This window comes from Melospiza melodia, chromosome 1, assembly GCF_035770615.1.
Source record: "Melospiza melodia melodia isolate bMelMel2 chromosome 1, bMelMel2.pri, whole genome shotgun sequence".
Taxonomy (NCBI): domain Eukaryota; kingdom Metazoa; phylum Chordata; class Aves; order Passeriformes; family Passerellidae; genus Melospiza; species Melospiza melodia.
In genome coordinates this window covers 80,859,354-80,885,708 of record NC_086194.1, presented here as the reverse complement: position 1 = coordinate 80,885,708, position 26,355 = coordinate 80,859,354, and the positions used below count along the sequence as shown (strand labels likewise).

At 35.2% G+C, this 26,355-nt stretch overlaps 1 long non-coding RNA gene across 1 annotated transcript; it reads right to left on the bottom strand.

Annotated features, from left to right (window-relative positions):
- Positions 1 to 496: 496 nt before the first annotated feature.
- On the bottom strand, positions 497 to 2,797 carry LOC134429861 (uncharacterized). Its single transcript, XR_010030662.1, has 4 exons — positions 2,716 to 2,797; positions 2,367 to 2,529; positions 1,259 to 1,310; positions 497 to 636 (listed from the first exon to the last, which is right to left on the bottom strand). It is a non-coding gene; the product is annotated as an uncharacterized LOC134429861 (long non-coding RNA).
- Positions 2,798 to 26,355: the final 23,558 nt, after the last annotated feature.

Sequence of the window (26,355 nt, the reverse complement as noted above, 5' to 3'; positions counted from 1 at the left end):
GTTTGCTCATGCTGTATCCACACATGAGGGGCTAAAAATAACAGGATACTGCACTGGTATATCTAGGAATCCTTTAATCTCTCATCTTCGGCATAACACAGTAAAAGTACAAGCTATGACAAGCACAACAAAGAGTGCAAATAGCACCATTGGTCAAAAAATGCCAGCAGAACTCTGAAATACACTGATTTTACTCCACTGAACCGTTTACACACTTGAAGCAGAGCTTTTGCCACTTCTTTATTTCAGTTGGGTGGGTGTTGTCTTGAGTTTCAGCTTCCTATGGAACCCAGACCTCAGGCAGGCTCCACACTTGCCAATGTCCCACAGGAAGAGCCCTCCTCCAGCCTCTGACAACACCCACCTCCCAGCCAGGAGAACTTTGAGTTCCTCATTTTGCCTGAAACCACACCTAAGCAGAGTCTCCCCCAAAGCAAAGCCCAGCTCCTGAGCAGCTACCGCAGAAGCAGGACAAAGTAATTTGTTGTCTGTCAATGCTTGTGGATAGGTTGGTTCCCAAAGTGTATTGCATCTGTGTTGAACGGGTAAACATTTCCAGAAGCAAGAGGGTCTCATGGATGATGTGTTTCTCTTCCTGAATTTTCGCTCCTTCCTTATGTGATTGTAGCCATTCACCTGAATAACAGTCAGTTTGTACATATTCAATATTAAGCAAACAAACAAACAAACAATCAAACTGAAAACCCCAGCATCTGCTTCAGAGAAACCTGAAACTGAAACCCTCTATGTTTAACTGTGAATTAACTTGGGGAGACGAGAAAGATACACTATAGCTAGGACATTTAATGACCAGCGTGAGCTCTGTGGTGGATGAGTCAGATTTACAATGAATTCTAGACCCACGAGTCCTCAATGGATATGGTACTCAAAGAACTTTTCTTCCAGCCCACAAATATTTAATTGCTGACATGAGCTGTTCATAACAGGAGACACTGAGCAGAACAGGCTCATTGCATGTAATTTCTAGCATGTACTTTTGGCCAGTGTCACGATCTTTCCACCACAGACAGACCTTTTTTACACTGGGGATGCTGGGATTTTCATTGAAACTGGTAAATTCTCACAAAATGTATCAAATTAATGATAATTTTTCAGCAGATTTTACTTTGTGCAAAGTAGTTTAATCAACCTAAACACAAATTTTTAAAACTGGGTTTGAAAATGGTGGAATTTGATCCCATAGGTGCCACCCAGGATTCAAAATTTACTATATATTCAATATATAATCTTGACTTACAGGAAGAAAACATTTTTCTTTCTCTTCAATGCTTCTGGGGTGCCATGACCTACTGTATAAATAGGAGGAAATGGAAAATAATATGTTATGGGAATATTTTGCATAAAATACCCAACAAAATACTTCCAGAGTAAAGCTTATATTTACCTAATTAGTTTTGTGCTGCAGTTTTTCAAAGTGCTTTTTGTAACAAGTATTTGAAAATTAAATTATTTTATTTTAAAATATATACTGTTAGTCCTTACATACCATAATATTTACCACCTCCTGCCCATAGCATATTTTTTATTTACACTGTACAGAACGTACTTGTCTATGAAATAGACATCATATCAATTTTCAAAACCTTTGTTCTGGAAATATGCATCACATCTGCTACTGCAATACAGTGATTTAAGTCTATGTCCTTTAGCTGAGTAGTACAAATATAATCCTGTTTCTCAATTGCAAAATACATAACAAAGCATTCATATTGGCAGATTTCAAAATTTATTTTCCCCTATATTTATTTAGCATTCCCTAGTTCTTTGTGAAACCATCTTCTTCCTCTAGAAGGTTTATTTGCTTTTATTCAGAAGTAAATAACTTGCTCATTTTGTTTAATACATATACCTAGGAATAATTTTCATCTAGCAACTAAATAATGTATTTTACATTGTTATTCTTGAGTAGTGAATATATTTAGTTTTCAGAAGAAAAAAATTAACTTTATCAGATTTGCCAAAGAGTCCAGAAAGTGAGATGAGAATAGAATGCTCTTTCTCACAAATTCAGAGATTTTGGAAATCTTAGATGTCTAATTACATGACATATGTGGTGGTGATCCTCTAATAATGATGATCCTCTAAGGTTAATTCACCTTTCATGTCATATTGCATCACTGAAAGTCATTCTGAGATTTCAGCCAGCATGTTGGAAAAATTCTGATGTTTTATCTGATATTTGTTACTGCTGCTTTTAAAAGCACCACCTTTTCACAAAATGGAACTGGTCATAGTATTACTGACAGGAAAAAAAATATGCTAGTGCCATTTAAAATTTTTGAAGCTGGATTTTAAAAATTTTTAGTGTACAGGTAGGGATTATTGATGAACCAACAAATACCTACCTCCTAAATTTTATGCATGGTCAGGTTTCACTAAAAGCAAAATGGCAAAATGAGCTCAGAAGCTTGCAGCAGCCATCCCATAGCTTTATTAAAATAAGAATTCATAAGCTGATCCAAATTAAGGAAAAGATCTGTCATAGAAGCAGGAACTAGCTTTTTTTCCCTGAAGAAAGAAAAAAAAATCCATGTTCAAAGATATTTTTTACGCTCAAAATCATTTCACAAAAAAACCCCAGACCACATACACCAATGCCTTTGATTTCTCTTAAAAGAATACTTTTTAATATCTGAAAAAATATTTTCATCTCCATGAGAAAGAGAAAAGAAAAAAATCACAAAAAGAACCTACCTCAGAGTGAGTCGCAAATTTATCTTTTTTTTCTTTTGGGGAGAGAGTAATTTGGGAGTAATGCCATCCTTACTGCTTTCCCCAGAATTGCTATTATATTTATTTATTTATTGTGCAGCTAAAGAAAACTCGCCATGGGTATGTTGGATCACCCTCTGTGATGTGGCAGTAGGCATAAAATCAGTGGCTTTCTGTAACTCCCCTGCTTAACATTCAGCAGAGAGGGAGAGGATCTAAATGTAAAACCTGGCTCCGAAACACCACTGTCAACTTCCTGCCCTCCGACAAATGATCCAGAGCTACTCCACATCAGGATGGAAATGTGTTAGGCACTAAAAACCACTGCTTGCATGACATCATTCCATAACAGATTACACTGTAATGTTAGGAATGTAATCATTAGCATTTAAACATGCATAAAATTTAATTAACCTACTTACCAGTTTGCTTAGAACTTTTGAAGGGCTACCTAGAGTCCTCTCTAAGCATTTTATTGCAGAGTTTTGGAAAGCTCACAAAAGAGAGAAGTTCACTGGGATTTTTCTCCCTAAAGCTGATGAGCCATGACAGATGAGCAGATGACCCGAGTTAATTATTATTGAATTCGTTATTACTGCTTTGTTGTCACCCAGCTCAGCCAGGGTAAAATGATGACAGTAGGTATCTCATTAAAACAGCTGTTTCAATTATGTAGCGGCAAATATTTAAAAAGCGGCCCTTCCAAGTTTAAAGCTGTTAGCAAAGTTTGTTTGTGCTGGTTGTGCCAAGATTCTTTGACCAAAAAAGGAGGGGAGAAATATAGTGTTTGTCTTAATTGGTTGGGGTAGGAGGAGAGGGATGCTAAGCAGCAGAACATAAAAGGTTGAATATGAGCTCCAAACAAATTTCCAGAGTTTGTGGGTGAATTTGTTTCTTCTCATCTTTGGTTAAATTCAGTTTTGTTTACTGTACATCAATTACATTTAGACAGTATGACAAAAGAGGAGTGTTTGTATTGATTTCTTTCCAGCTGGAGGAAGTGATATGACTGTAAGGTTTGTTTGGGGTATTTTTTTGTCATTGGTTGTTTTTAGCTGTTTATTGTTAACTAGTTGACATTCATATTTATTAATTTTAAGCAGTAGGAGGTTATTCCCTCCTTCATAGGTAAAAACAAGTCCTATCTCAGATGATGTTTCATAGTCTCTCTATAGTTATTTTGATCTCTAATAGGAATAAAAAGTTGATTTGTTTGCACTCTTTCCCTAATATGGTTTTCATCATCATGTTCAGCCCCTTAGAATCCATGCATTTCTCTGCAATGAAGGCCTTGATGCCCCTGTGTACTTAGGTTTTACACCCTTCTGGTTTCATTTTAGTTATTTTTCCACAGGACAAGTGTAAAAACACTAAATAGCTGACAATGACTTGAACCTGTCTCAGAAGAACATCCTACAGTTATCAGATAATTTCTGGCCGAGATATATTCTGTGATAGTATAATTCCTCTGACAATTATATTGCCAACAATCACCTCAAAGTCATCATTATTGAGGTAATGGCTCAATGTCCACTGAGAATGAGTCTGTGCTTGGGATAAACAATTTCTGTAGCTGCAGGAATCAGTAGCATTCCCTCCGTGGCCTGTTCAACCCAAAACCACCAAATTAGAGAGGGCTGGGTGCTACAAATGTGTAAACTCCACGTGGTTTTGAGAAAGGAAAGCACTTCTGCATCATTATGCTTCCTTCTGGCTGCAGTTACCAAAGTCAGGATTTCCTCAACCTGCCTTATTTTTCAATAAGAATTCTATCTAGATAAAAAAAACAAAACATAATTTTTGGCTACTTTATTGATTTATGGACATTCAACACCCTAATTTTAGCAGTTGTTGAGTCACCGGCAGCAAGTTCTAGACCAGTGGCCAATGTGAATATGGAGATCATCTCAACATCTTGAACATGGCATGTCCAGCACATCCAGAAGTCATGCCAAGGGTCAGGAGATCCATTAATGGTAAATTCTGTGTATCCAGACATGTTGGACTTTCAAAAAATGGGCCACATGTCATTAGTCCGTTCAAAATGTTGTGTGTAAAAATATGGGAGCCCAATGACAGTTTTTCTGATGTTAGATCAGAAGGAGCTTTATGAATTTTCCTTCTTATAGAAACTCTTAAGGAATATCTTTTTAACTTATTACATGTGGATCTTACTGTCAGCCCAAAGGAATTCAGAGAATGGTGTCTCCTGTTAAAAGGGAAATCATGTCACTTAATGTCCCTTAATCAGAAGCTAGAAAGGGCTGTATGTAATGATCTTAATCTTGAAAGCATAACAGTCACTGCTGTTTCTCTGAAAAATGTGATTTTTATTAAAAATAAGCACTTTTCAGAGACAACACAGAAGCATATTTATCATTACCACTTTTTTTCTTTATTTTTAAAGTAAAAGATGCCTGTATAACTTCATTTTGGCATGTGCTTGATTGCTAATTGTTTCCATTTCAGAGAATCTAATGTAATTGCTGTTGAGTGGCTCTTCTTTCCCACTAGTCCTGTTTTGTCTTCTTATAAGGAAAAAAAGGCATTCTCAACAAAGATTTTTTTAAAACCACATATACATTTTGTCACTGCAGTGAAGAGCTCCTACCAGGTGTCCAAGCATCTGAGTTAATTATAGCTAGAGGATAAGCTCTGTGTTCATAGAAGTTATAGATGAAACTTGGGAGTGAGGGGGAAGGGTTGTCTTACAGGTATCATTATGTTGAAGCAGCTTTTGAGATAAAAAAGAACATCTGAAGTCTCCATTAGGAATTATAAATTTCCAAGTCTCATCATCCCAATTGCAGCCTTTGGGCACAAGTAAATATTCCAAAATGAAGCTCAGCCACTTTCCTCTGTTTTCTGCATAGACTTCCCTAAGGTTTAATGTGGTTTTCAGCAGTAATCACAATTATACATCTCTCACATGGCAGAAAATATGCTGTGACTTTTTACTAAATTCAGGGACATGGGACAGCCTTTACTGTATAATAGGAAATAATCTGGCCCCATGTAATACAAATTTTTTGTCTTTGGAATCTCTTTCAGCTGATTAGTACATGCAGGGCAGAAAGTGAGAAAAAATGCTTCACTGCAAAGAAGCCCTACAAATGCAGTCAGACCATGTGGGAGAGTCACATTCCTGGGCACTGACAGTAATGTGCCTGCCTTTCTGCTGATTCTGTACTGAGCAGAAAGAGAGCAATCCCAGGTAGGAGCCTGGAGACAGAATCATTCTGGAGAGAAAAGGGCCTTGTGTGAAGGAGTGACTCCTGGTGCCCTTTGCCAAAGCCTTGGATGGACAGACTGCTGCTCCTTCCACTGCTGTGAAACAGCTCTTGGTGAGAAAAGGGGGTCAAAGCCCCTGAGCAGTCAAGGGAATTTGTACTATTGATTGGAAAGGAGGACTTGGACTGCTTCTTGGTAGGACAAATAGCCAGAATTTCAAATTCTTTTGGTTTATTGTTTTGGGGTGTTGCTCTCCTCCTGGGCCAGTTCTCAAGAAATATAGACAGGAGAAGCTTTGTAGAAGAACGGCAAAATGCAAAAAAAGAGACAAGTGTCTTAGAAAGAAGTCTCATCTCTTCATTACATTTTGAAAACTATGATTTCACCCAGGAATCAACTCAACAGTTTTGTTTTGTTTACATCTGATTTTTGAGTTCATTTGCTCCCACAATAAAAAAAATGAAGTTTCAAAGTAGAATCTCAGAGAATAATGCAGTAAAATGAGATTTGGAAACATTGATTATGAGATTTAAAGATAATCTGATTAATTTTTGCTTGTTGAAGTGTTGGGAGTTTTTGTTTTTCTTGTGGATTTTTACTTTCCTTTTTGGTCCCCCTGCCATTTCCCCCATTCCCCCCAGCCCAGAATTAGGGCTCTTATAGTTAAATAGGCATTAATATTTAATAATTAGGGGATTATTATTTCTTAACTAAAACAGAAAGCTTAAATCAGTATTAATTTTTAAATTAAGAGTTATATTGGCTACTTTCATTCAGCCATATATGTACATTGGTCTATAACTCATCTTGTGTTTTACTTGATACCATGTTTTGGCACCTTTCTCTAATAAAATTTTCCATATTATTTTGGGTTGGGTTTTTTATCATTATTTAGAAAGCATCAAAATACACAAGAGTGATAACCTACTATATTCTCCTATGTATCTGTCTCCTTTTTTATTTTTAATGCAATGGCTGGCTTGTACTGAAAAATAAATAAGTAAATATTCAAGGTCTTGATAAATAGACTCTCCACATTATGTCAGGTTTACATCCTGACATAATGTGTCAAATTCACTGATGACTATATGGCTATTGTTTTCCAGTCATTTTGTTCTAAAGGAATAGTGACTGGCAAGAGAAATATTCAAAAATGCCTATAGTATTGAGAATTGTAAACCCTACTTTTCCAAAACGATTTATGAAGGACTCAGACTGTCAGAAGTGCTGTCTTTAGGAGGCATGTTTTTGGTTCAGCTTGAATAAAATTCCGAAGGACGCCTGCTCATCAAAATAAGTAACTTCCATTTTAAAATCAGGTTAGATATTATTTTTGAGATAGTTACAATTTTATTAATATAGTTTGAGTGACCTTTGTCTGAGTTTAATAGTCTTATGTGCAAGAAAAGGAAGAATCGAAAAACTTCCCCTGAATTTACGTTTTCTTCTTTGATCATTGCACAATTTGTTTAATGCTGTTTTGTCAGAGGTTTCAGTGGCAAGTCAGTAATAGTGTGGAATGGCTAACCTGTTTGGTGGGATGCAATATTTAAAAATTAAACTGTTGGTAGCATTCTATTGCTGCTTCTCTGCAGGAAGGGATTTTACACATTAGCAGTAGTCTCAATTACATGAGTAAAATATATAAAAGTTTGTTTGCATTTTACCAGTTAAAATATTCTGTCTGTTGAGTAGGTTTTTATACCATATTTGCTGATTAAAGACAGCCCTCTTAGCTATGATCTCATTTGGGTTATGTCGATAGATTTCCACCAAGAAACTTTCACCTTTCACTTCCCAGCTGCCAGCCTTAACATTTGCAGCCTATTAAACCTAAAATCTCAGATTAGTCAAGTGATGCCCACCATTTTGTGTCCTGTAAGGCCTTTCATTTGTTGAATTTCCAAACTTGTTTCAATATTAAATTCACATCTTTTATAGTCCTGTCTGTAGTTGGAAAGGTAGTCTCTCTGTAACCATATTCCTTCTTTTGAAAGCTTTGGGAAGAATAGATCAATTTAGGATCTGGAATAATCCTCTGTTCCAACGTCCAAGGACATAACCCAAGTTTAGGCCCATATCTAAGTTTAAGCTACATTGTGAGTAGTTCTGCAGCTTTCCAATATTAGCAACATATTATACACTAGAAGCAGAATCTGTGCAAACACACCCCCCCACTCCCAATTTGTACTGATACACAACTTCCACGGAAATATGAAATATCCTCAGTGCCACGAACTTATGAAGGGAAGACATTTAATATCTTAGAAAGTGCAATTCATCACCATAGTAAAAAAACCTCTCTAGGAGATTACGACATGCCAAGCATGGAGAAATTGTCAATTATTTGAGTAGTTTATACCTCAGACTTTTTTTTCCCTGATATATTTCCTCAATCCTGTTTTCATGCTCATATTTTGATAATGTTACTAATTATTCCCTGTGACAGCAGCCAGATCCCATGGAGTCACAATCCTTTATGGGGGCTGAGTGCACCCACCTTTGTCTCAGTATAATGTACTGCAGCAGCAGCATTCAGCATCCTAACCTCCTCCTTCCTTTTCTTTTTTCCTCTGCTCTCCCCCTCCCCTTGCTCCCCAGATAGTCCATTCTCCCAAGGAAGCAACCATAGCAGAAGTCTCTCCTGATTCATTACCATTTCATAGTAAGAGCGGCACTTTGTAAAACCATAGGCAAGCACAAATGTTGAGGAAAGGACATAATACATGCAGATTTGTCATGAGTTTTGTAATTACCTTTGCATTCTTCAAGGAATCCCAGAAGCATAAGGAAGGAAGGAAGTAGTGTTGTTTTGGCCCCAGATGACTTTAAAACTATGGTGCATCGCATTGAGGGATCCTATTAATAATTAAACTATCTGTCACTTACCAACAACATACATTCCAAATTAAATTTAAGCAAAAAGAAAAAAAAAGATCATTTGGGACTGAATTAGCAGGCTTCAGAGAGAAATAAATAATAATCAAACATCTGTGTTCTAAATAGTACGTGCTTTATCAAACAAACAACTGTTACCATCTCATTGTATAAAATGGCTTGGGGAAAACACCGTAGCTCAAAAGCAAAGTCTCAGTTAGAAAAGAGAAAAAAAAGTTCATTAACAAGTCAGGAAGTGATTGAAAGTTGCCATGTTGCTGTATTGCCTTTTTCCTCCATTGTCTGTGCTGGCAGTAAAACTGTATTTATTTTAGTACTCAATTCAGTGGACAAACAGCAACTCCACAGCTAAGGAAAAAAATGCTACTGGCATACATTCAGAAGGTACAGCAGCTGAAAGTTCCAAATATTCTGAGCATCAGAATATGATCCTATCTTCCTTGCCTGCTGACTTTTCAAGCCCCTTGTCTCCAGTGAAGGTTATAGGGTCTATTTTTGCCAGGGACAAGATAAAGGATACCAAATACACAAATAGGAAAGAGGGAGAACTTACTATTACCTCCATGTTCCCAAGACATGCTGCTAAGGAGTGCTGCTGACCAGACATTAACACATTGCTAATATGCACAAGGGGGAAAAATGACCCAAATAAAACAGTAATAAATAACAATGCAGTACACTAATTAGCCTAGTGCAATATTTCATAATACACAGGCTATTTTTGTCCTTCCTCCTCTCCTTACATTCATCTTTCAGCCTCTTGGAAGCCACTGGGATAACATGAGTCTGCAGGATAGTAAACGAAATAAACTCATCATTGGGACTATAACAGGATGACTTTCTCTGTATCTCCTAACATTACATTCCCTTTTTCCACACCAAATCCTGCTCTCGTATCACTACAACTGAGGAATAGTGGTGGATAGCTACAAATGATCCATGACAAGATCACACGCAAACATCTAATTATAGTACAGAGAAAGCCTTGAATATTTCATATTATTGTCAGAAGGTTTTTTCCCTCTTTTCCTGAACTCCAGTACTTGATAGCTGCTATGCCTGCATGTCTGCAGGTTAGGATTCTGCTACCTTTTGAGCAGGCGGCTGTCTGTTTGTCTACTCCTTAGGTAACTGTGTTAAAATATCCTATTCCAGCTGTAACACTTGTTTTACAAGAGCCCTGGTTTTGTCTGACACAATATGGAACAACATTTGTCATTCGTTATCAGGGGTGATATATTTGTTAGCCTGCAGAGAAACATCTGCTGTGCTTTAATCTCTAGTGTGCAGGCCAATATTCATAGGATACAGCTGCATAAAATCACAGTATTAGATGGGGCTGTCCAGTCTGACATGAAGGCTAGCTGGCAGGCAGACAGAAACAGATTTTATTATCTGCCTTTTACATATTTATTTATGTCAAATATTTCTGAGAATCCATACATTAAAGCCCTTTTTATGCATTGTTGTTTTGTAGTGACAAGTCATCGACAGCCAAATGAGAAATTTATGTTACATATTTAATATGGACATCTGAATGATTATCAAATCTATAGAAGCCAAGCCTGCCCAATCACCCCTAAATAATGGATGAGAAGTGGATGTGACTCAATTTGTTCAGTATAAAACCTAGACGACCTCTGTCTCTCATTTCATCACTGCAGCACTGTCATTATTTGCTTCTATTCATCTCACTTGGCATCACTCAATAAAATCTGCACATGATAAAGAGAATAACCTTGGTCAATAGTAAGAATGCATGAGGAGGAAAAATGATCATTTCCTCTCCTCCACGATGGTGCCACAGTGTACACCACCTTGGCTATATGAACTTCACACGGATGCTGGTATGCAGTCATAAGAAAGAGGAGACAAAAACTTTAATGAGATGGTTGGATGTAGGGAGGAGAAAGGATGGGCTGTATTAATGTCTTGTCATTTAGTTTGTGGATTTATGGTGAGGAAATTTTTAGGAGGGATTTAAAACAGAAAGAAAAAAGCCACTGGAAATATAACTTTATTTAAAATAATTGTAGAAACATTCTTGCTGGGGAAAGATGGTGAAAGGATTTTATAAAGGTTGCAACAAATTCTTCTGCTGCTATCTAGCATGGGCTTGATAGCCCCAGAAAACATGCCTTTCATTGAGACTGCAAAAGAGGTACTTGTAAGAAAAGACTGTGTTAAAATAATTCATCATAGCAAGAATTTGGCAAAGAGGAAGGAGAAAAAAATCAGTTGTGCAGGTTAGATTTTGGAAGCAAATCCTGCTCTTTGAAAATAGTTCAGTAGGCTGCCTGTGAATATGAAAGTCTCATATCTAACATTATATATTCACTTCCCTTTCCAAAGGTGCCATAGTTGGGACGACATGTCAAAAAAATGAATGCAGGAATGACAAAGGTTAACTTCATATGCATCAAGATGAGAAGGCTTCTCGTCACAGAAATACCCAAAATGTGTGACCAGGTTTCATGGAAGCAGGAAAGATGACCTTTGTCATGCTTAGTAGAGCACACTGTAATTTTATATCTCATTATTCATACAAATACCCTACGAAAGATTTACCAAAATGGACAAAGCTATAGAAGGTTGCAGTGAAAAATGATAGGAACAGAAGGTTAGGAGGGGCATAAAGGTTAGGAAATTGTAAGCAAAAAGCAGGCAGAACCGGGCTGCAGTGTGCTGATTAAAGATTGGGTTACTGCTGCATTTAAAAAAGGAATGGAGTCAGTGAGTCTGAGGATGTTGGCTAGACAGTTGCAGACTGTTAGTGCAGAAGCAGCAGCAAAGTATCAATCTGCAAGTTTGAAAGGGATGAGTAAGAATCATAAGGAAACTAGTTAGTGAAAGAAAAAAGGGAACTGTGGGTACACAGGAGGAGATGGGATCATAATGAGTCATAGCTATGGCATTGTACTCAAAGACTGATGAAGAACACAAAAGGAGCATTGTATATATTTATAAATGAGAAATTACTGAAGTGGCTTTGCATATCCATACTATGTGGACATTTATCATTGGCTTGTCATGTTTGCTTCTCAAGTAGATCAGCAAAGTAAATTGCAAGTCAGTGTCACATGTGAGGGAAGCTGTCATTTAGCACCTCCTAGAGCAAAGCAATTTGGTTTCCAAAGAAGAGCTTGTGGTGGACTTTGAAATGATTTTAGGTGAACAGCAGATGCTCCCAGTTGAGGATAATATTTGAAATGCAGCAGTCTTCACAAAGAAAAGACATTCTTTGCTTCAGCAAGAATTTGCTGAAGAGGAAGAAGTGAAAGGCAGGAGTCAAACAGGATGTGGCAGAAGAAAAGGAAACAGGGACACAGGACAACTAGGATCAGAGAGAAGATGCTGATATCTGTTATCAATGAGAAAGTTGGTGTAAATTACAAAATAACTTGATAAATGTAGGGAAAAAAGCAAAGAGAAAGGGAAATCCAAGCTTCAGCAAATATCTAAAGAAAAAAAAAATATCCAAACTAAAATGAGCAAGCTGTTCACCTAAATTCAACTAGCATGAAGTGGGAGATGCCCCGTTGTTCAAGATTATCTTTTGTGAAAACTTTATGGAAGAATGAGGAAGTGAAGGTGAGAGGAGACCAGGTCTGGCAAAACCCTTTAGATCTGTAAAGCTAGTAGGTACCAAAAAGGGGAGAAGCAATGAAAGAGTATCTGGTGGCAATATTTAGAGATAGAATCTGTCAGAGGAAATAATCATTTTTCAGATGAGAAAATGGTGTTGAATATTTAGCCACGTGGGTCTCTAGAGAAGGAGGGTATTTGGGGTTCTTGAAGTGCAGTAGATGATGCCATAGATTAAATGGGACCTGAAGCAGAAGTCAGAGATTATTAAGCAAAGTGCAGGTTAAGTGTTTGAGTATCTGCAGGGTATCTGTGGGGGGTGAGGACACTAGGAGAATTCTCTTTAGTAGACAGTGAGAGAAAGAAGATGGATCACAGAAGGAGATGAGGTTGTAGAAGGGGTGAGAATTCTCCTGTATCTTAAAATCATAAGAAATTGCACATATTCTTTTCAGGCTAGCCTGGGAATACATAAAATTCTTTCTAAAATGATTTAATGAGCAGTGTAGTGGAAATAGAAATTGTAAATAAAGATGAAAATAGAGAAAATGTTGAACTGACAACAAAAGAACTTCAAAATTTCTCATTTTGAATGCATCTGGGATATTTGTACAAATATATTAAAGTTCCTGAGCTGCTACATCAGATTTATTTATTTCTACTTCTCCAAAAGGATAATGTAATTCTACCATTAAAATCAAAAGTAATGGCAAAATTCAAAAGTTGCCACTTTCCTTCTTTTCACCTCTATACACATAAATGTTACTGATGTCTCTAGGCTGAAATAACAAGGGCAATTTACAAAAAAAATAAAAATGTATATATATCATGCTAAGTTGTCCAGAACTGCTTAGTGAGAGTTTTAGTTTTGTTTGTTGTCAGCTTTGTAGGAATCAACTTGACAGGCATGTCTGCATATTCAGGAATTATCTGGGAAAAACCACATGCAAAGGCAGCATCAGTTAGGAATGGAGAATTGCTTGAACCCATTTGTAATAGTCATGAGCAGTTTGATCGTTTCCCCAGCCTTTTGAAGCCATGTGATTTGTGCTGTAAAGCTAATGCTGGCAATAAAGAACCCATGTCTATCTGTTAATCAGGTTGAAGATGGCAGCTGTTTCACATCAAGAGGATTTTAAGACAAAAGAATAATAAAATACAAGACACAGAGAGAAAGGAAAATTCTATTCTTTGTCAGAGTCCCAAATTAATCGTGATGACTTAAACAATTCCAATGAAGACCTTTGTGTACACTGACGAGATAGTGGGGAATATTGTGTTTCATTGATGAAGCATTGATACAATCAGCTTCAGGTCTCATTGAATGCCTTGAAATCCTTTCAAATTCCTTTACTTTTCAAAGTCTCTAGCACACTGGAGAAAGTTACCTTTTCATCCTTTATTGCCACAGCCTTAGAAATAGCATTAAGTATTGTGGCTTTTATTCTTAGAGTTATACAAGAATAAAAGTTATTGGATATTATCTTTCTGTTGTGTAAATGAAGGGGTTTTTTACTTCTTAGCAGAAGCTTTCTTTGATTTGTTCCAAATGTTTTTTTGTTTATATCATGTGGTGACCTCATAATAAAACCAAATATGAGAAAGGTTTTTTTCTTTCCAACTTCATCTAACCTATTTTTTAGGTTAGATGAAGGTGGAAAGAGTCCTGAAGTGTAGGATTTCAGTGCATTTCTTGTCTCTTTGCAGTCATTTAGGTTTTTCTGTTGTCTTCTGACTCTTAGCTGAGTCTAACTTACCCCACTACGCCTGAGGTAGACCTGTGCTGTTTTGGATTTGAGCAACTTCAACAAGGTTTTCTTATGTTGGTTTTATGACACAAATGAAACACCACTAGCCAGGGGATTCTTGTTCAAATGCCCACCATTTAAAGACTGTAATGAAAGTCATTTATGAATACATTATTATATTATATTATATTATATTATATTATATTATATTATATTATATTATATTATATTATATTATATTATATTATATTATATTATATTATATTATATTATATTATATTATATTATATTATATTATATTATATTATATTATATTATATTATATTATATTATATTATATTATGTTATATTATTATGTTATATTACATTACGTTATATTACATTACATTATATTATATTATACTATACTATATTACATTATATTATATTACATTATATTATATTATATTACATTACATTATGTTATTATAATACACATATTATTTTGTTGTGAGACCTGGAAATTCATGCATCAGTGAAAGGATTCAGTTGATTTCAGATGGATTTGCATCTCTAATTATTTTGGCCATATCATATTATTTAATTTAAAAAAAAATAAAGCAATTAAGCCTTACTGGTAAATGGTTAATATACTAATTGTACTTTTTCCTTCCTTATCCAAAAGCAGTGCTGTATAGAGGGACTGTTAATTTTATAGGTAAATGATGAATTATAGAACCATATAATAAAAATTACTCTCTGCCTAACAAATCTAGCCAGTGTCTTGCAACCAATTTATTTTGAGACTCAACCCACTGTTCAAGAAGCCTTATACAGGCAAAACAATCCTCCCCACAATATTTTATGGTTTTGCTTCCACAAATTGCACAGAGCCCAAGGATAAGAAAGGGTAGGATTATAACACTTTCTTGTGCCCAGAAACATTAGCAGTTCTCAGTTCTCACAGTATGAAATACATAACAGGAACTTTAAATGGATACCAGTGGGAAGGGCTTAGGCTCACTCTTCAATGAGACACACAATGTGGTTTTAGTCCATGAATGGCTCAAGATTACAGACTTTAAGTTCATGATGGCTTTAGGATTTTTAAAGAGGGTTTTTATGGCTCTCTCCGGGTTTTGTAGAGTTGGACAAAGGCACCTGGTTTTGCAGATGTAGGGAAGTGAATAAATAGTGCTAATAAAATCTTAAACACTCATCAAGAATTTCCTGAAATATTTCCTAAGTAACATGCTTGACACATATTTGCATTTATTTTGTCATGCACACCAAAGAGATGATGATGAACATCGACTCTGTGATGTATCTTTGTAGATACAGCATGTACTTATTAAAATTACCAAAAGTCACAAAGAATATCACGTATGCAGTCTCTGGAGAGGGAAAAAATGAAGCAAAGTTCAATACATGTCCTCAAAATGCAAGGTTTAATCTTATAAATTGCTAAACAGATTTAATACATATTATAGTTAGTGTAGAAACCTTAGTTAAAGGCTTGGCAGTGTTGACTTTTGATCTTTTTGCATTACAATTTTATAGTAAGCATTGATAGTATACCCATTTATGTGCCTATATATTCATTCAAATGTTCTGTTGTGTATTTTTTTTACCTAAATGAAAGTGGTTTCTTTTTGTTTTCCCACTCTTTTCTGCTCTGATCCCATACCTTAGTGAAGCTGGCTACAACTGTTACTGTAGCTGAATACATGGGCAATTATTTTCAAACAGCTGGAAACTTTTTAAGGCTCGTTTTTCTGCTCTGCGAGGTATTAGTAGGTAGCTCTTCTTTCATGATGGATTGCATGGCCCTGCCTGAAGACTACCTATATTTTCAATCGCCTTTTGCTTATACTTAACATTGAAAAGGTCTGTAACTTGAACCACACAACTATCAGGTTCCACACAGGAGCCTCACTATTTGGCAAATTATTTGCCTTTGTTGCATTCATTTTTGTTTATAAAATACTAATTACCTCTTTTATTGTTTGAAGAGATTAAAAGTTAATAGGAGAAACTAAATAAACAGAATGCCATTCTGCACAAACTATATAAGCTGGTAATTAATTTCTGGCCTCCTCTGAGCTAATTAACTCATATAAAGAAATGAAGTTAATGAACCATAATTCTAGTCATACAAGTGTAGATACAAGCAGTTTGACTTAATGAATTAATAAGATATTTCCTTTCTTAGAGGTTTTTCAATTGTCTTCCTAGTCTGTAGGCCTTCTTAATGTTTCTTTCTGGCTAAAATATTTAATAAATGTCAGGGCAACCTGGAGATGGGACTTCACAAATTTTACTGTCATGCAGGAGACCACAATTTCAGAGCAAACAGGGAATTTCAGCTCAGCTGGGTGATGAATCTTGATACACAACAGAGATGTTTTATTCTGACTGGAGGTGATGCAGTAACCATCTTAGACTGAAAAGTAACAGTTTCTGAAAATGCAGTCATTTTGCTTTATCTGGGCTAAGGCACAAGTAAAAATGAAATAATTAATAATTATAATGATATCCCTTTGGCTGAGTGAAAGGATCAATTGTTAGTTTAGACTGCTGACAGCCTCATTTCTAACAGCATTTCATCTGGAATTTGCACTGTTATCTGTTCAGGCTATAATCAAAACTTGAGTTGGATGTATGATTCTTAGTTAATCTTGAGAAAAAGATTGTTTATCTCATAGTCCCTTATTTTCTGGGAGTAGAGCTTATTTTGCCTATTTTGCTACAGTACCAACACAGTGTTAACTTTTACTGTGTTAAATTCATATTAAATAGACTCCATGCTAAAGAAAATAATAAATCCAGTGTGACAATCCTTGGAAAACCCAATCTCTGTGGCTTTGCATGACATCCTCCATGCAAGTCATCGTCCTGTAAATCTTACTGTGATGCCAATAATACTCCCTCAAACAGAGTTGAGTCTTACACATTTATGAAGTACCGAAACCCCCAAAATTCCATGGAGTACAGTTTTCTGCATTTTTTTCATTTCATGGGATGAAACATCATTGTATAGATTACTTTATTGTTATTATTTTACAAACATTTAAAAATTATTTATTGATAAGCAGTCTTGAGGACATGATGCTTCTAACACATTAAGAATTAGAAGGCAAACAGAGGGGAAAAAAATGAAATTTTAAAGCTGATTTTTCCCTTCTGTACTGGAGTACAGAACATAATTTGACATCTGTTTTGAGACCTGGAAATTCATGAATCAGTGAAAGGACTGAGTTGATTTCAGATGAATTTGCATCTCTAATTCTTTCGGAAGAAAATAAAAAAGGTAAAAAGTCTTTACATATTTCTGAAGGCCACACTGCTCTATATACATATATTCCTTTCTTCTTTTCCCTTTTAGATGAAAACTTCTCTCATCCTATTGTTTTAAACAGTTCATTTACCTAAGTGTCAGCAGTCTCTGTTTCAGACCTTTAACCTTGGACTGTGACCAGGTGATCAATTTTGTTTTCCTTGGGCCTGAAAGCACAGCTGACATAGCTTTAGAAATGTATTTCATCTTGATTTAGTGATTTTCATTTATCCATCTCCATTATTTACTTAGATGTTAAGACTACATCCTTTCTGGGCGATTTGTTTCTAATTGTTGAGGTAGACACACATAAACATGCTGCAGTCGCTAAAAGTAAACAGTGGCTGGCTGCTGATAGTCTGAACATAAAATGACCAGGACTTTTTAGATTCAAAAAAATGGCTGGTAAGTACCAACATGTAATGTAATTAAAAAGCAGGATTACAATAAAACCACTTGCAAAGCAACTTGTCAATATAAAACTCATGAAGGAAAACTTAAGCATGACAAAATATGATTTTCCTAAAGAAAACATTGGTGTACTATTTAAGGTGTTGCACAAATAAGAATACAATTTTTTTTTTTCAGTTCTGAGTCCATTTTCTGATGCTGCCTAATGATAGGGACTGAGTATTAGATCCAAATCCTTTGCCTGTCCAAATCATGCATAGCAGACTCAGAATACTGGCAGTACCACATGAGGTTCTACCATAACCACATGTGGAAGGTATCTGCAAAGGAAATTCTGCAGAATCTTTTTGATTAGACAATTACATTCATTCAGAGCATAAATTATAAGGTATATTACCACAAGGGCAAATTTTATCCCTCATGGTAAGTGGGCCTTTCGCCTAGAATAAATATTTACTTATTTAAGAAAGGAAGGTAGGATGGTGCCCTCACTGAATATAACAGGTATTTTAGGAAACAAATAAGCTTATTGCTGTCCTTCAGTCCTTTTCATGCTATGTGAGATACCAACGGGTGAAATCTCACATCTTATCTTACAAGCTCACTGTGCTTCTTCAAGGACACCCAATGGAGTACTAGCCAGAACAGCCTCCATCTACAACCAAATCTTTGCCAAATCAAGTTCTTAGGTCTTCCAGATCAAGCCAAAACCACTAAGTTCAGGAATTGGCAGAGTTCCTCTTTGATTAGGTACCCAGCTGAAGCATATACTGTGTTCTAAAATTTCTGATTAATAAATTATCAAATTATTCTCTCATGTAGTCTTTGCTGCCGCTAGATTCCTGCTATAAAATGGCCCCCATCTTCCTGCCTTTGATCTTTTTTTGAGATGCATCATAGTGCTAGAAATACACTACTGGGCATGGTTATGCTCAGAGCTTAAACTACAGATTTCAGAAGCCTAGTCCTATGTACATCACAGATTTAAAACTTCTATATGTATTAAAGATAATCTTCTCTTCCCTTAGAAAATTATTTCAACATATGTCAGTGAATAGTATGAAAGATCATTCTGTTAACAGATAAAAGTAAATCCTGGTGTACTTGATAGGAACTGCTTGAACAAGGTAAAATTAAACTGCATCTTCCTGTCTACACTATGAATTAACATATGGGTGTTCTGCACTAAGATTATATCTTTTTTCCCTTGATTTTCTTTGTAGGCTTGATTATTATTAAAGACTAAACCCTATGTTTAAGACTGTGCAAGTTAATACTCTAGAATTAACTTTTAACTTGTATTTTTTCCTAGTCCATAATCAGATAATCTATGAGCAGGACTGTTTAATAACTTTTAATTTAGGATTTTTTTTTAATGACCTTTAATATTAACCCTTCTTTGGGTGATAAAAAGAATATATTTCATGTCCTATATGTGCTCTCTATAGTCTGTTCTACTGCTAGATAGATGACATACAAGTATTATTTGTTAAATGGTAAGACTGAGGAGAACACAAAATAGAAAATCATTCCTGAAAGGTGATATTTGGTGGCTGAGTTTAGAGGAGAGAGTCATATTTCCATGTGGTGCTGCTGTAGCCATGTACCTTTTTCAACAGCCTGTTTTGCGTGGCTGCCTGCACACCTGACCTGCACTTGCAGATTTGAGCATTCAATTCCAAGTCACACCACAGGCAGGCCACCTGCAGTAAGTGCAGTTTGAAAAGGCTACAATCTCTTTGGATTAGATACTTCTGGGTAGAAAGCTCCCCATAATTTTGTCAAAGGGAGTAATCTTACAGCTCGTGGTTTCCACATTCCTTTACCAAATAGTGGCCATCAGTGAGGGGGGGGAGCACAGGCACTCCAAGATGGTGAAGGGCAAGTTGGGCAATGGTGGCAAGCAGACACCTAAAGCCCTGGCAGGCTTTTTCCACCATGGTTCATGCAGCACTGTGTGTTAGCATGTGTTAGCATTCTAAAATAAAACAGTGGTTATGATCATTATTGGGAGGACGCGGTTTTAGAAAAATAAACTGCTCTTAGATGATGGCTTTAGTGACACAAACATATTAATGCTGAGATATAAATCACAGAGTCCTTCTACATTTTCATTATCTTCCTCTGAAGATTTACCACACTATAAATGAGATTCTATAGGAAATTCACCCATATATAAAAATTAATAGTGTGATGTCCAGCCTATAGAGAATAACACTCAAAACATTATATCTATATTTTAATAATTGTTGCAATCAATTAAAGTTACATAATTTTGACTTTTCTCAGTCCATTTTTAATACCCTCTGGCTGCTGTATTAATACTTTTTTGGTTGTTGAGAGGAATCACAAATGGTTTCTTAAATTAGAGAAAGAAAAACATTGAATTCTTAAGCAGATAAAAAAGGCTTAAATACATCATGATTAAACCATATGTCTTGTACGATCATCTCTTAAGTACTATAAGTCTTTACAGATGTACTGACCTCTTAGATTCCACAGCACAAATGAATCCCATTGCAACTGTGATATATTAATATTTGTCAAAGTCCTCCAAATTGAAAAGATTTTCTTGGGATTGCTTAGTTGAAAATTAAAGTTCTTGTCCAAATAGAGCTGACAGTTTGTTGCCTTCTATTCTAGGGAAATTTCTCCCTCCTTCTGTTAGATAATATTTATTGTGTTTCATTTTTAATAGCATGAGAACAATACTGCCCTATTCATAGTTAGTAGAAAATGTTCAAGTTTTTAGGAGCAAATGAACCTGAGAGCACCTAAACGTCTTGAAGACTATCTCACCTTCATGTGTAGAAATACTGACTCAGAGAAGAAGTAAGGGTAGAAAACACAATAACATCATTATTTTAATATTTTCTACATTGTTATTTTGTTTTAGTGGTTGTTTAATCAACAAGAAATTAAAAATTATTTGGAGATGTACTTTGTCCTGAACACTGTTTTACCTTTATAATATTTATAATATTTATGAGGATTGTCTTAGATTTGGAAGAATAGAAATTTCTCATTTCTATTGTTGCAGGCTCTTTGCAGCACATGTAAGGACAGCTAACTTTCAAACAGCAGAAAACAGGCATCTCTGAAACATAAATAATGTGGATTGATTTTGGAAAACTAAAGGTTGCAATCAAAAAAAACCCAACCAACCCGTTCATTCAGTCCACCACAAAACAGACTAATTCAACCCCTAATTTTTAACTCAGTTGGAATTTAGCTAAAATGAAACAGGTGAGCCTAGCACTTCCAATGCAATTGAAGTTAATGCAAACACTAGGCAGTTTATTTTCAGGGCACTTATGAATATGATTTATGAAAAATATCATCAATTGAGTTTGATCACTTAAGAATTTGCTTCTGAAGTCATCCTCTAAACCTTGATATTGAATTAGTAGTGGTATTTTGAGCCTTAAAACTTGCATCTTTACATACTACTGTACATTTCCATTCTGACTTATCTTTTCAAACTCACCAATGATGTTTTTTAAAATCATACTTTTCTTTCTGAAAAATAGTAGTTCTTTTTGGATTCAGAATGAAGTTTCAATACCACACTGTAGGAGACCTAGGTTAGGCAAGTTTTCTACATAAAAAAGTTCTGCCTTGACCATGCAAGGATCAAGTGTTGGAAAATTTAATTCTCAACACAAAATGGAAAGTGACCAGAAGATTGTGGATTATATCATGGTCTCTGTGGAGTTTGCAAGAGTTGCAAGTCTGTGTCAGATAGTGAGCTAAGAGTTTGAATTAATAATTTTGCATTTAGAGAATTGTGAAGAGAAGAATAAAACTTTGTGTTGATTTAACAGAAGACTCTCACAGCAATATAAACATAACTGATTTTTCTGAAATTATGGCTATAATTTCAAAACATATACAATGGTTAAATTACACCTTTAAGAAGAAATTTTGAATAGAGTAGCAAAATGCATTTACAAAATAATTACTTGATGCCTTTTAGCAGATAGATTAGAACCATAAATAGAGAGGGACAATCACCTGCAGAAAAGTAAGACATAATTAATATAAATATAAGGTTATGGAATGCATGTCATTCATTTTATGTATTTAGCTATGCCAGATTCTTCATAACTAAGTATTTGTAGCTATCCAGAAGAAAGAATCTACAATAGCTGTGTCAGTTACACCATAAACATTATTTTTAACATTATTTTTAAACATTATTTTTATCCTGTTAAAAATAATTGCACAGCTTTTTGTCTTGTCTGGTCCTGTTTCCCAGATAGTGAATTTCTTAGAAAGGTGTGGAACGGGGAATCTCTTCCAGCTTTCCCTGAAAAATTCAACTGTTAACTCAGCAGAAAATCTCTGTCAATTTATACTTAAACAGAATGCAATAGATACAGTATATAAAAAGAAATGTCTGTGTCTCTGTGTGTCTCTCAAAGCTCACCACCAAAAACTGCTCATTGAGGAATGCCAGTGGATGTACTGCATACTCTGGAAGAGCAGAAATCCTGTCACATGGCTGACACAAAAATAGACACAGAAGTAAAAAATTCACTTTCTGCTTGGTCTCCCAATCATGCATGCACCAAGATAATAATGGCAATGAGAAGCAACTTTGCTTCCATATAACAAAGAGCAGTCATAGTTGCTGGCCTTCAGTGCTGAGAGCGTGCAGGAGGTGTAACAGGGAAGTTGCAAGGTGTGATTATTCTAATGAAGCATTGCTACTGAACCAGCAGCATTCCCTGCACCATCTCAACAGCACAACCAAGACCAGAGAATTTTTAGCTCCAAAATAACATGCTATGAAATAGGGTCAGATGTATAGTAATGGACAAATCCCAGAAGAGATGTCACTGGTGAGCAGACAGGTGGGATCCCATAGCAAGAGCATTGCCTTGTTATCTAGTGTGGAGTAATTTCTCTGGATTCTTAATTTGCATACAGGAAACAGACTGAATATAGATGGTCATTCCTGATGGAGTTTAAGACTTTGTGAGAGATGGATTGATTAACTTATATATCTTTTAGCACCTTCAGAAGACAAGGGAAAGCCTGTGTTTTATAATGTGTGAAGCTACTGTGAAAAAGATACAAAACTGCATGTTGAATAATCAGTATGAAAAATTATCTGTATATACTCTAAATACTCCTGATTAATTTACAAGGAGGTCAATTGCAGAAAATATATGAGATGTTTTGTCAGAAAAGGTTATCAAACAGGATTCTGCAAAAGCAGCAAATACAATTGAGGAAACACCAAGGAAATTCCTGCTTAAAAAAGGAAGGAATATAAAACAATACCTGTATGTCTGCTTTTTACCAAGATCAGCAAATGTTTTTTTACACTATTAGAGTTCTTTTTAGGTACAAATTTGTTTTAGTAAGGCTAACAGTAGTTATTTTCCTTTTTCAATGTATTGATCACAGTCTAGAAAAGCAACAGTTCAGACTTAAGGACTCTGTTACTGCACAAAGAACACCAGCAGTTTAAATAGCTACATCTCTCATATTCTCTGAAAAAGATTGTGAACTGTGCTAAAGAAATATATTCTGTTTTAGTCAACCATGTATGTTTATCGACATATTCATGGGAGCTGAGTAGCAATGGAGTCTCCAGAAACAGCAATTGAAAACACTTTCCTGATGGCACCATTGGGACAATTAATTATTCAGTTTCACATGGAGAAATACGTTAGTGTAGCTAAATGAAGACAGGAGAGAACACAACACTTAAAACAAAGTGTTTCTCATTTAAAGTATAAATTCATGTACATAGGTCGAGTTCACTTTTGTCAGCAAATGTGCAGCTGCCAGTGCCACTGACTGGTCAAAATAGGTATGTTATTGACAGAGGCAGAAAATAAGGTGTTCAGTAGTATAAACTCCTTTTCTTCTACAGCTCTGTGTCTGTCTGTTTGTCTGTGTAATTTTCAAAGACAGAAATGTTCTATATCACTTACGAAAAAGCATTTTGGACTTGAAAGGAAGAAAGTACTTCAGGTATGTTGCTTTGATTGCATATTAATTCATAAATGCAATGATCTGTATTCCAGAACAGATATTTGCATCAATGTGTTGAGTAGGCAAAAGAAGATAAAAAGATGTATACAACATTTTGATGACTTACATTACATTATGTCATTATAAAAAAAAATGAAGTTGAGAAGACTTTATCTACACAGGAGTGACAGAATATAAACATTTTGCCTTAAAAATTCAATAAGCAAAAATTTAAGAAGTTACAGTATTTCATACCTTGCAAAACTCTGAAATTAATTTAGCTCCATTTTCTAAACACACTTGATAAATTATGTTTACAGAGTATATTTATCATATCCACACTTAGAGAAGTCGCAACCAAAGTCTATTACCAGAATTATTCTTACTCTGTGATGGCAAAACCAATAATATGCACAAAATGAAAGAAATTATTCCTGTAACATATTCTTCACATTTCTGCAATCAGGTAGGGCCATAGAGAAAATTCCCATATTCACAGTATCTTACAGTATGGAAACAAAAAGTAGATTAAGAGCTATCAGGAGCTAGAGAACAAAAAAACTTATGCTTTTTCATTACATTTTCATGCCGTAACATGCATTCCAAAGCCCACTGTGGAGTATCTTAACTTTTCCTTACAGTTTTTTATTCTCTTCTCCTACATAAGCAATCCTGTTTCAATATTATTTAGGTTAGCCCAATATGATCTGTCTTGAAGAAGAATTTGGCTTCTTCTTTCAATGCTAAACTAGAAAAAATAATTCACCTGAGCTTCCAGAGATACCCCAGCATTTGAATAAAATATGTTTCATTTTTAACATTTTGAATCATATGTGATTTGGGTTGCAAGCCAAAGTCCAGAAAGAATTTTCCAAAAATCTCTGAGAAATAGATGCTCTGGTTCTACTGTTCTTATTTAAAGGTCAGAAATAATGACTTTTTACAACTTCTAATGCAAATTATACAAAGAAAAAGCATAGCTATTTAGCATTGGTCTATGTAGCTATTTTTGGCATTAGCAAAATAAGTCACTTAGTATGCACTGCATTATTGTACTATTGTGCTGGCACCAATTTGTTTGTTTACTGATTGAAGCTAATTTAGCCAGTTTATAACATGTCAGAATTTTTCCAGGGGTTATAGAATACATGCTTTTTGGAGGCTTGCACAACCACTGATAATTAGAACATTAGCCCTTGGGTTGTTTCCTTTCTGTTTTTCCAAAAGGAATAAAAAACCACCTGGATGTGTTAAAACACCTGGGTAATTTATATGGAACACACACAACATACACATACACTTTCTTCTCCAAAACAGTAGAGCTTCTGTTTCCATGCTGGCACAGAAATGATTGATATAACTAAGGACTGATGAAGTGAAACCACTAGCTGTTAATAATTTCACAGTAAGCTTGTGTTTGTTGTTATACAAAATAAGGGCCCAATTCCTATGTAAATTCTTCACTGACATTACACAGAGATAGAAAATGGCATCTAAAATTGATTTTTTCTATTACTTCTCTTAACAGAGATTGCAGCATTACATCTGAAGCTACTATCAAATATTTTCACAGAAAAATCCTGCGCATATAAATGAATAATAGTAATACAAATTATATTTTACAAAACAAAAATCTCTTTATTTTTTCCACATAGAAAAGAATTCCATTTTTGAAAAATAATTATAAGACTTCCTGATGTGAAAAGAACTTTTTTCCATCATATTCCTGAAGTAAATTTATCCAGCAAACAAAAATATCCTAATTTTAATGTATACATTTTTGGGGAAGGAATTGCTTGATAACTCACTGTAATTTTAAATGATTGATTTGTGGGAAACCAAAAAACTGCTGTTCATTTGGAAATCACTTTCTACAAAACCAGTAGCTTATTATTAGTTTGCAAATTAAGACAGGACAAAGTAAATGAATAGGAAAGTTTTTCAGATACAAAAAGTGTGACATTGTCTCTGATTTGGTTAAAAAGCTGTAGTCTGTTCACAAGGCCCTCAGTGTTCACACATATAAAAGGAGTGGGGATTGGGCATCAGTACAATTTTTTTTTTATTTGAAAGACATCTATATCTATTGAGAGAACACCAATTCTTGGAAACAGCAAATGTTACAAAATCTCAACAAAAATTCAGGAAGACAAGAAGATAAAAATAATTATCTCTCTCTCTTATGACAGACTTATGGCAAGGATGCTAAAGGTGTTTTGCCTTATCACACATCCTAGAAAAAGAAAAAGTATTAAAATTACAAAAATCATACATAGAAATTCCAGACAAAAAAAAATAGTATGTATTATTCCTGGGTGATTTATACCTAATAATTCAGTAAAGTGACAATTTCTTCATTTTTCTCTTGTACTGGATCATGATGACATATCCACATTGTGAGTACATGATGGTACAAAAGGATCTTGAAAACTTGGTTTATGCAGC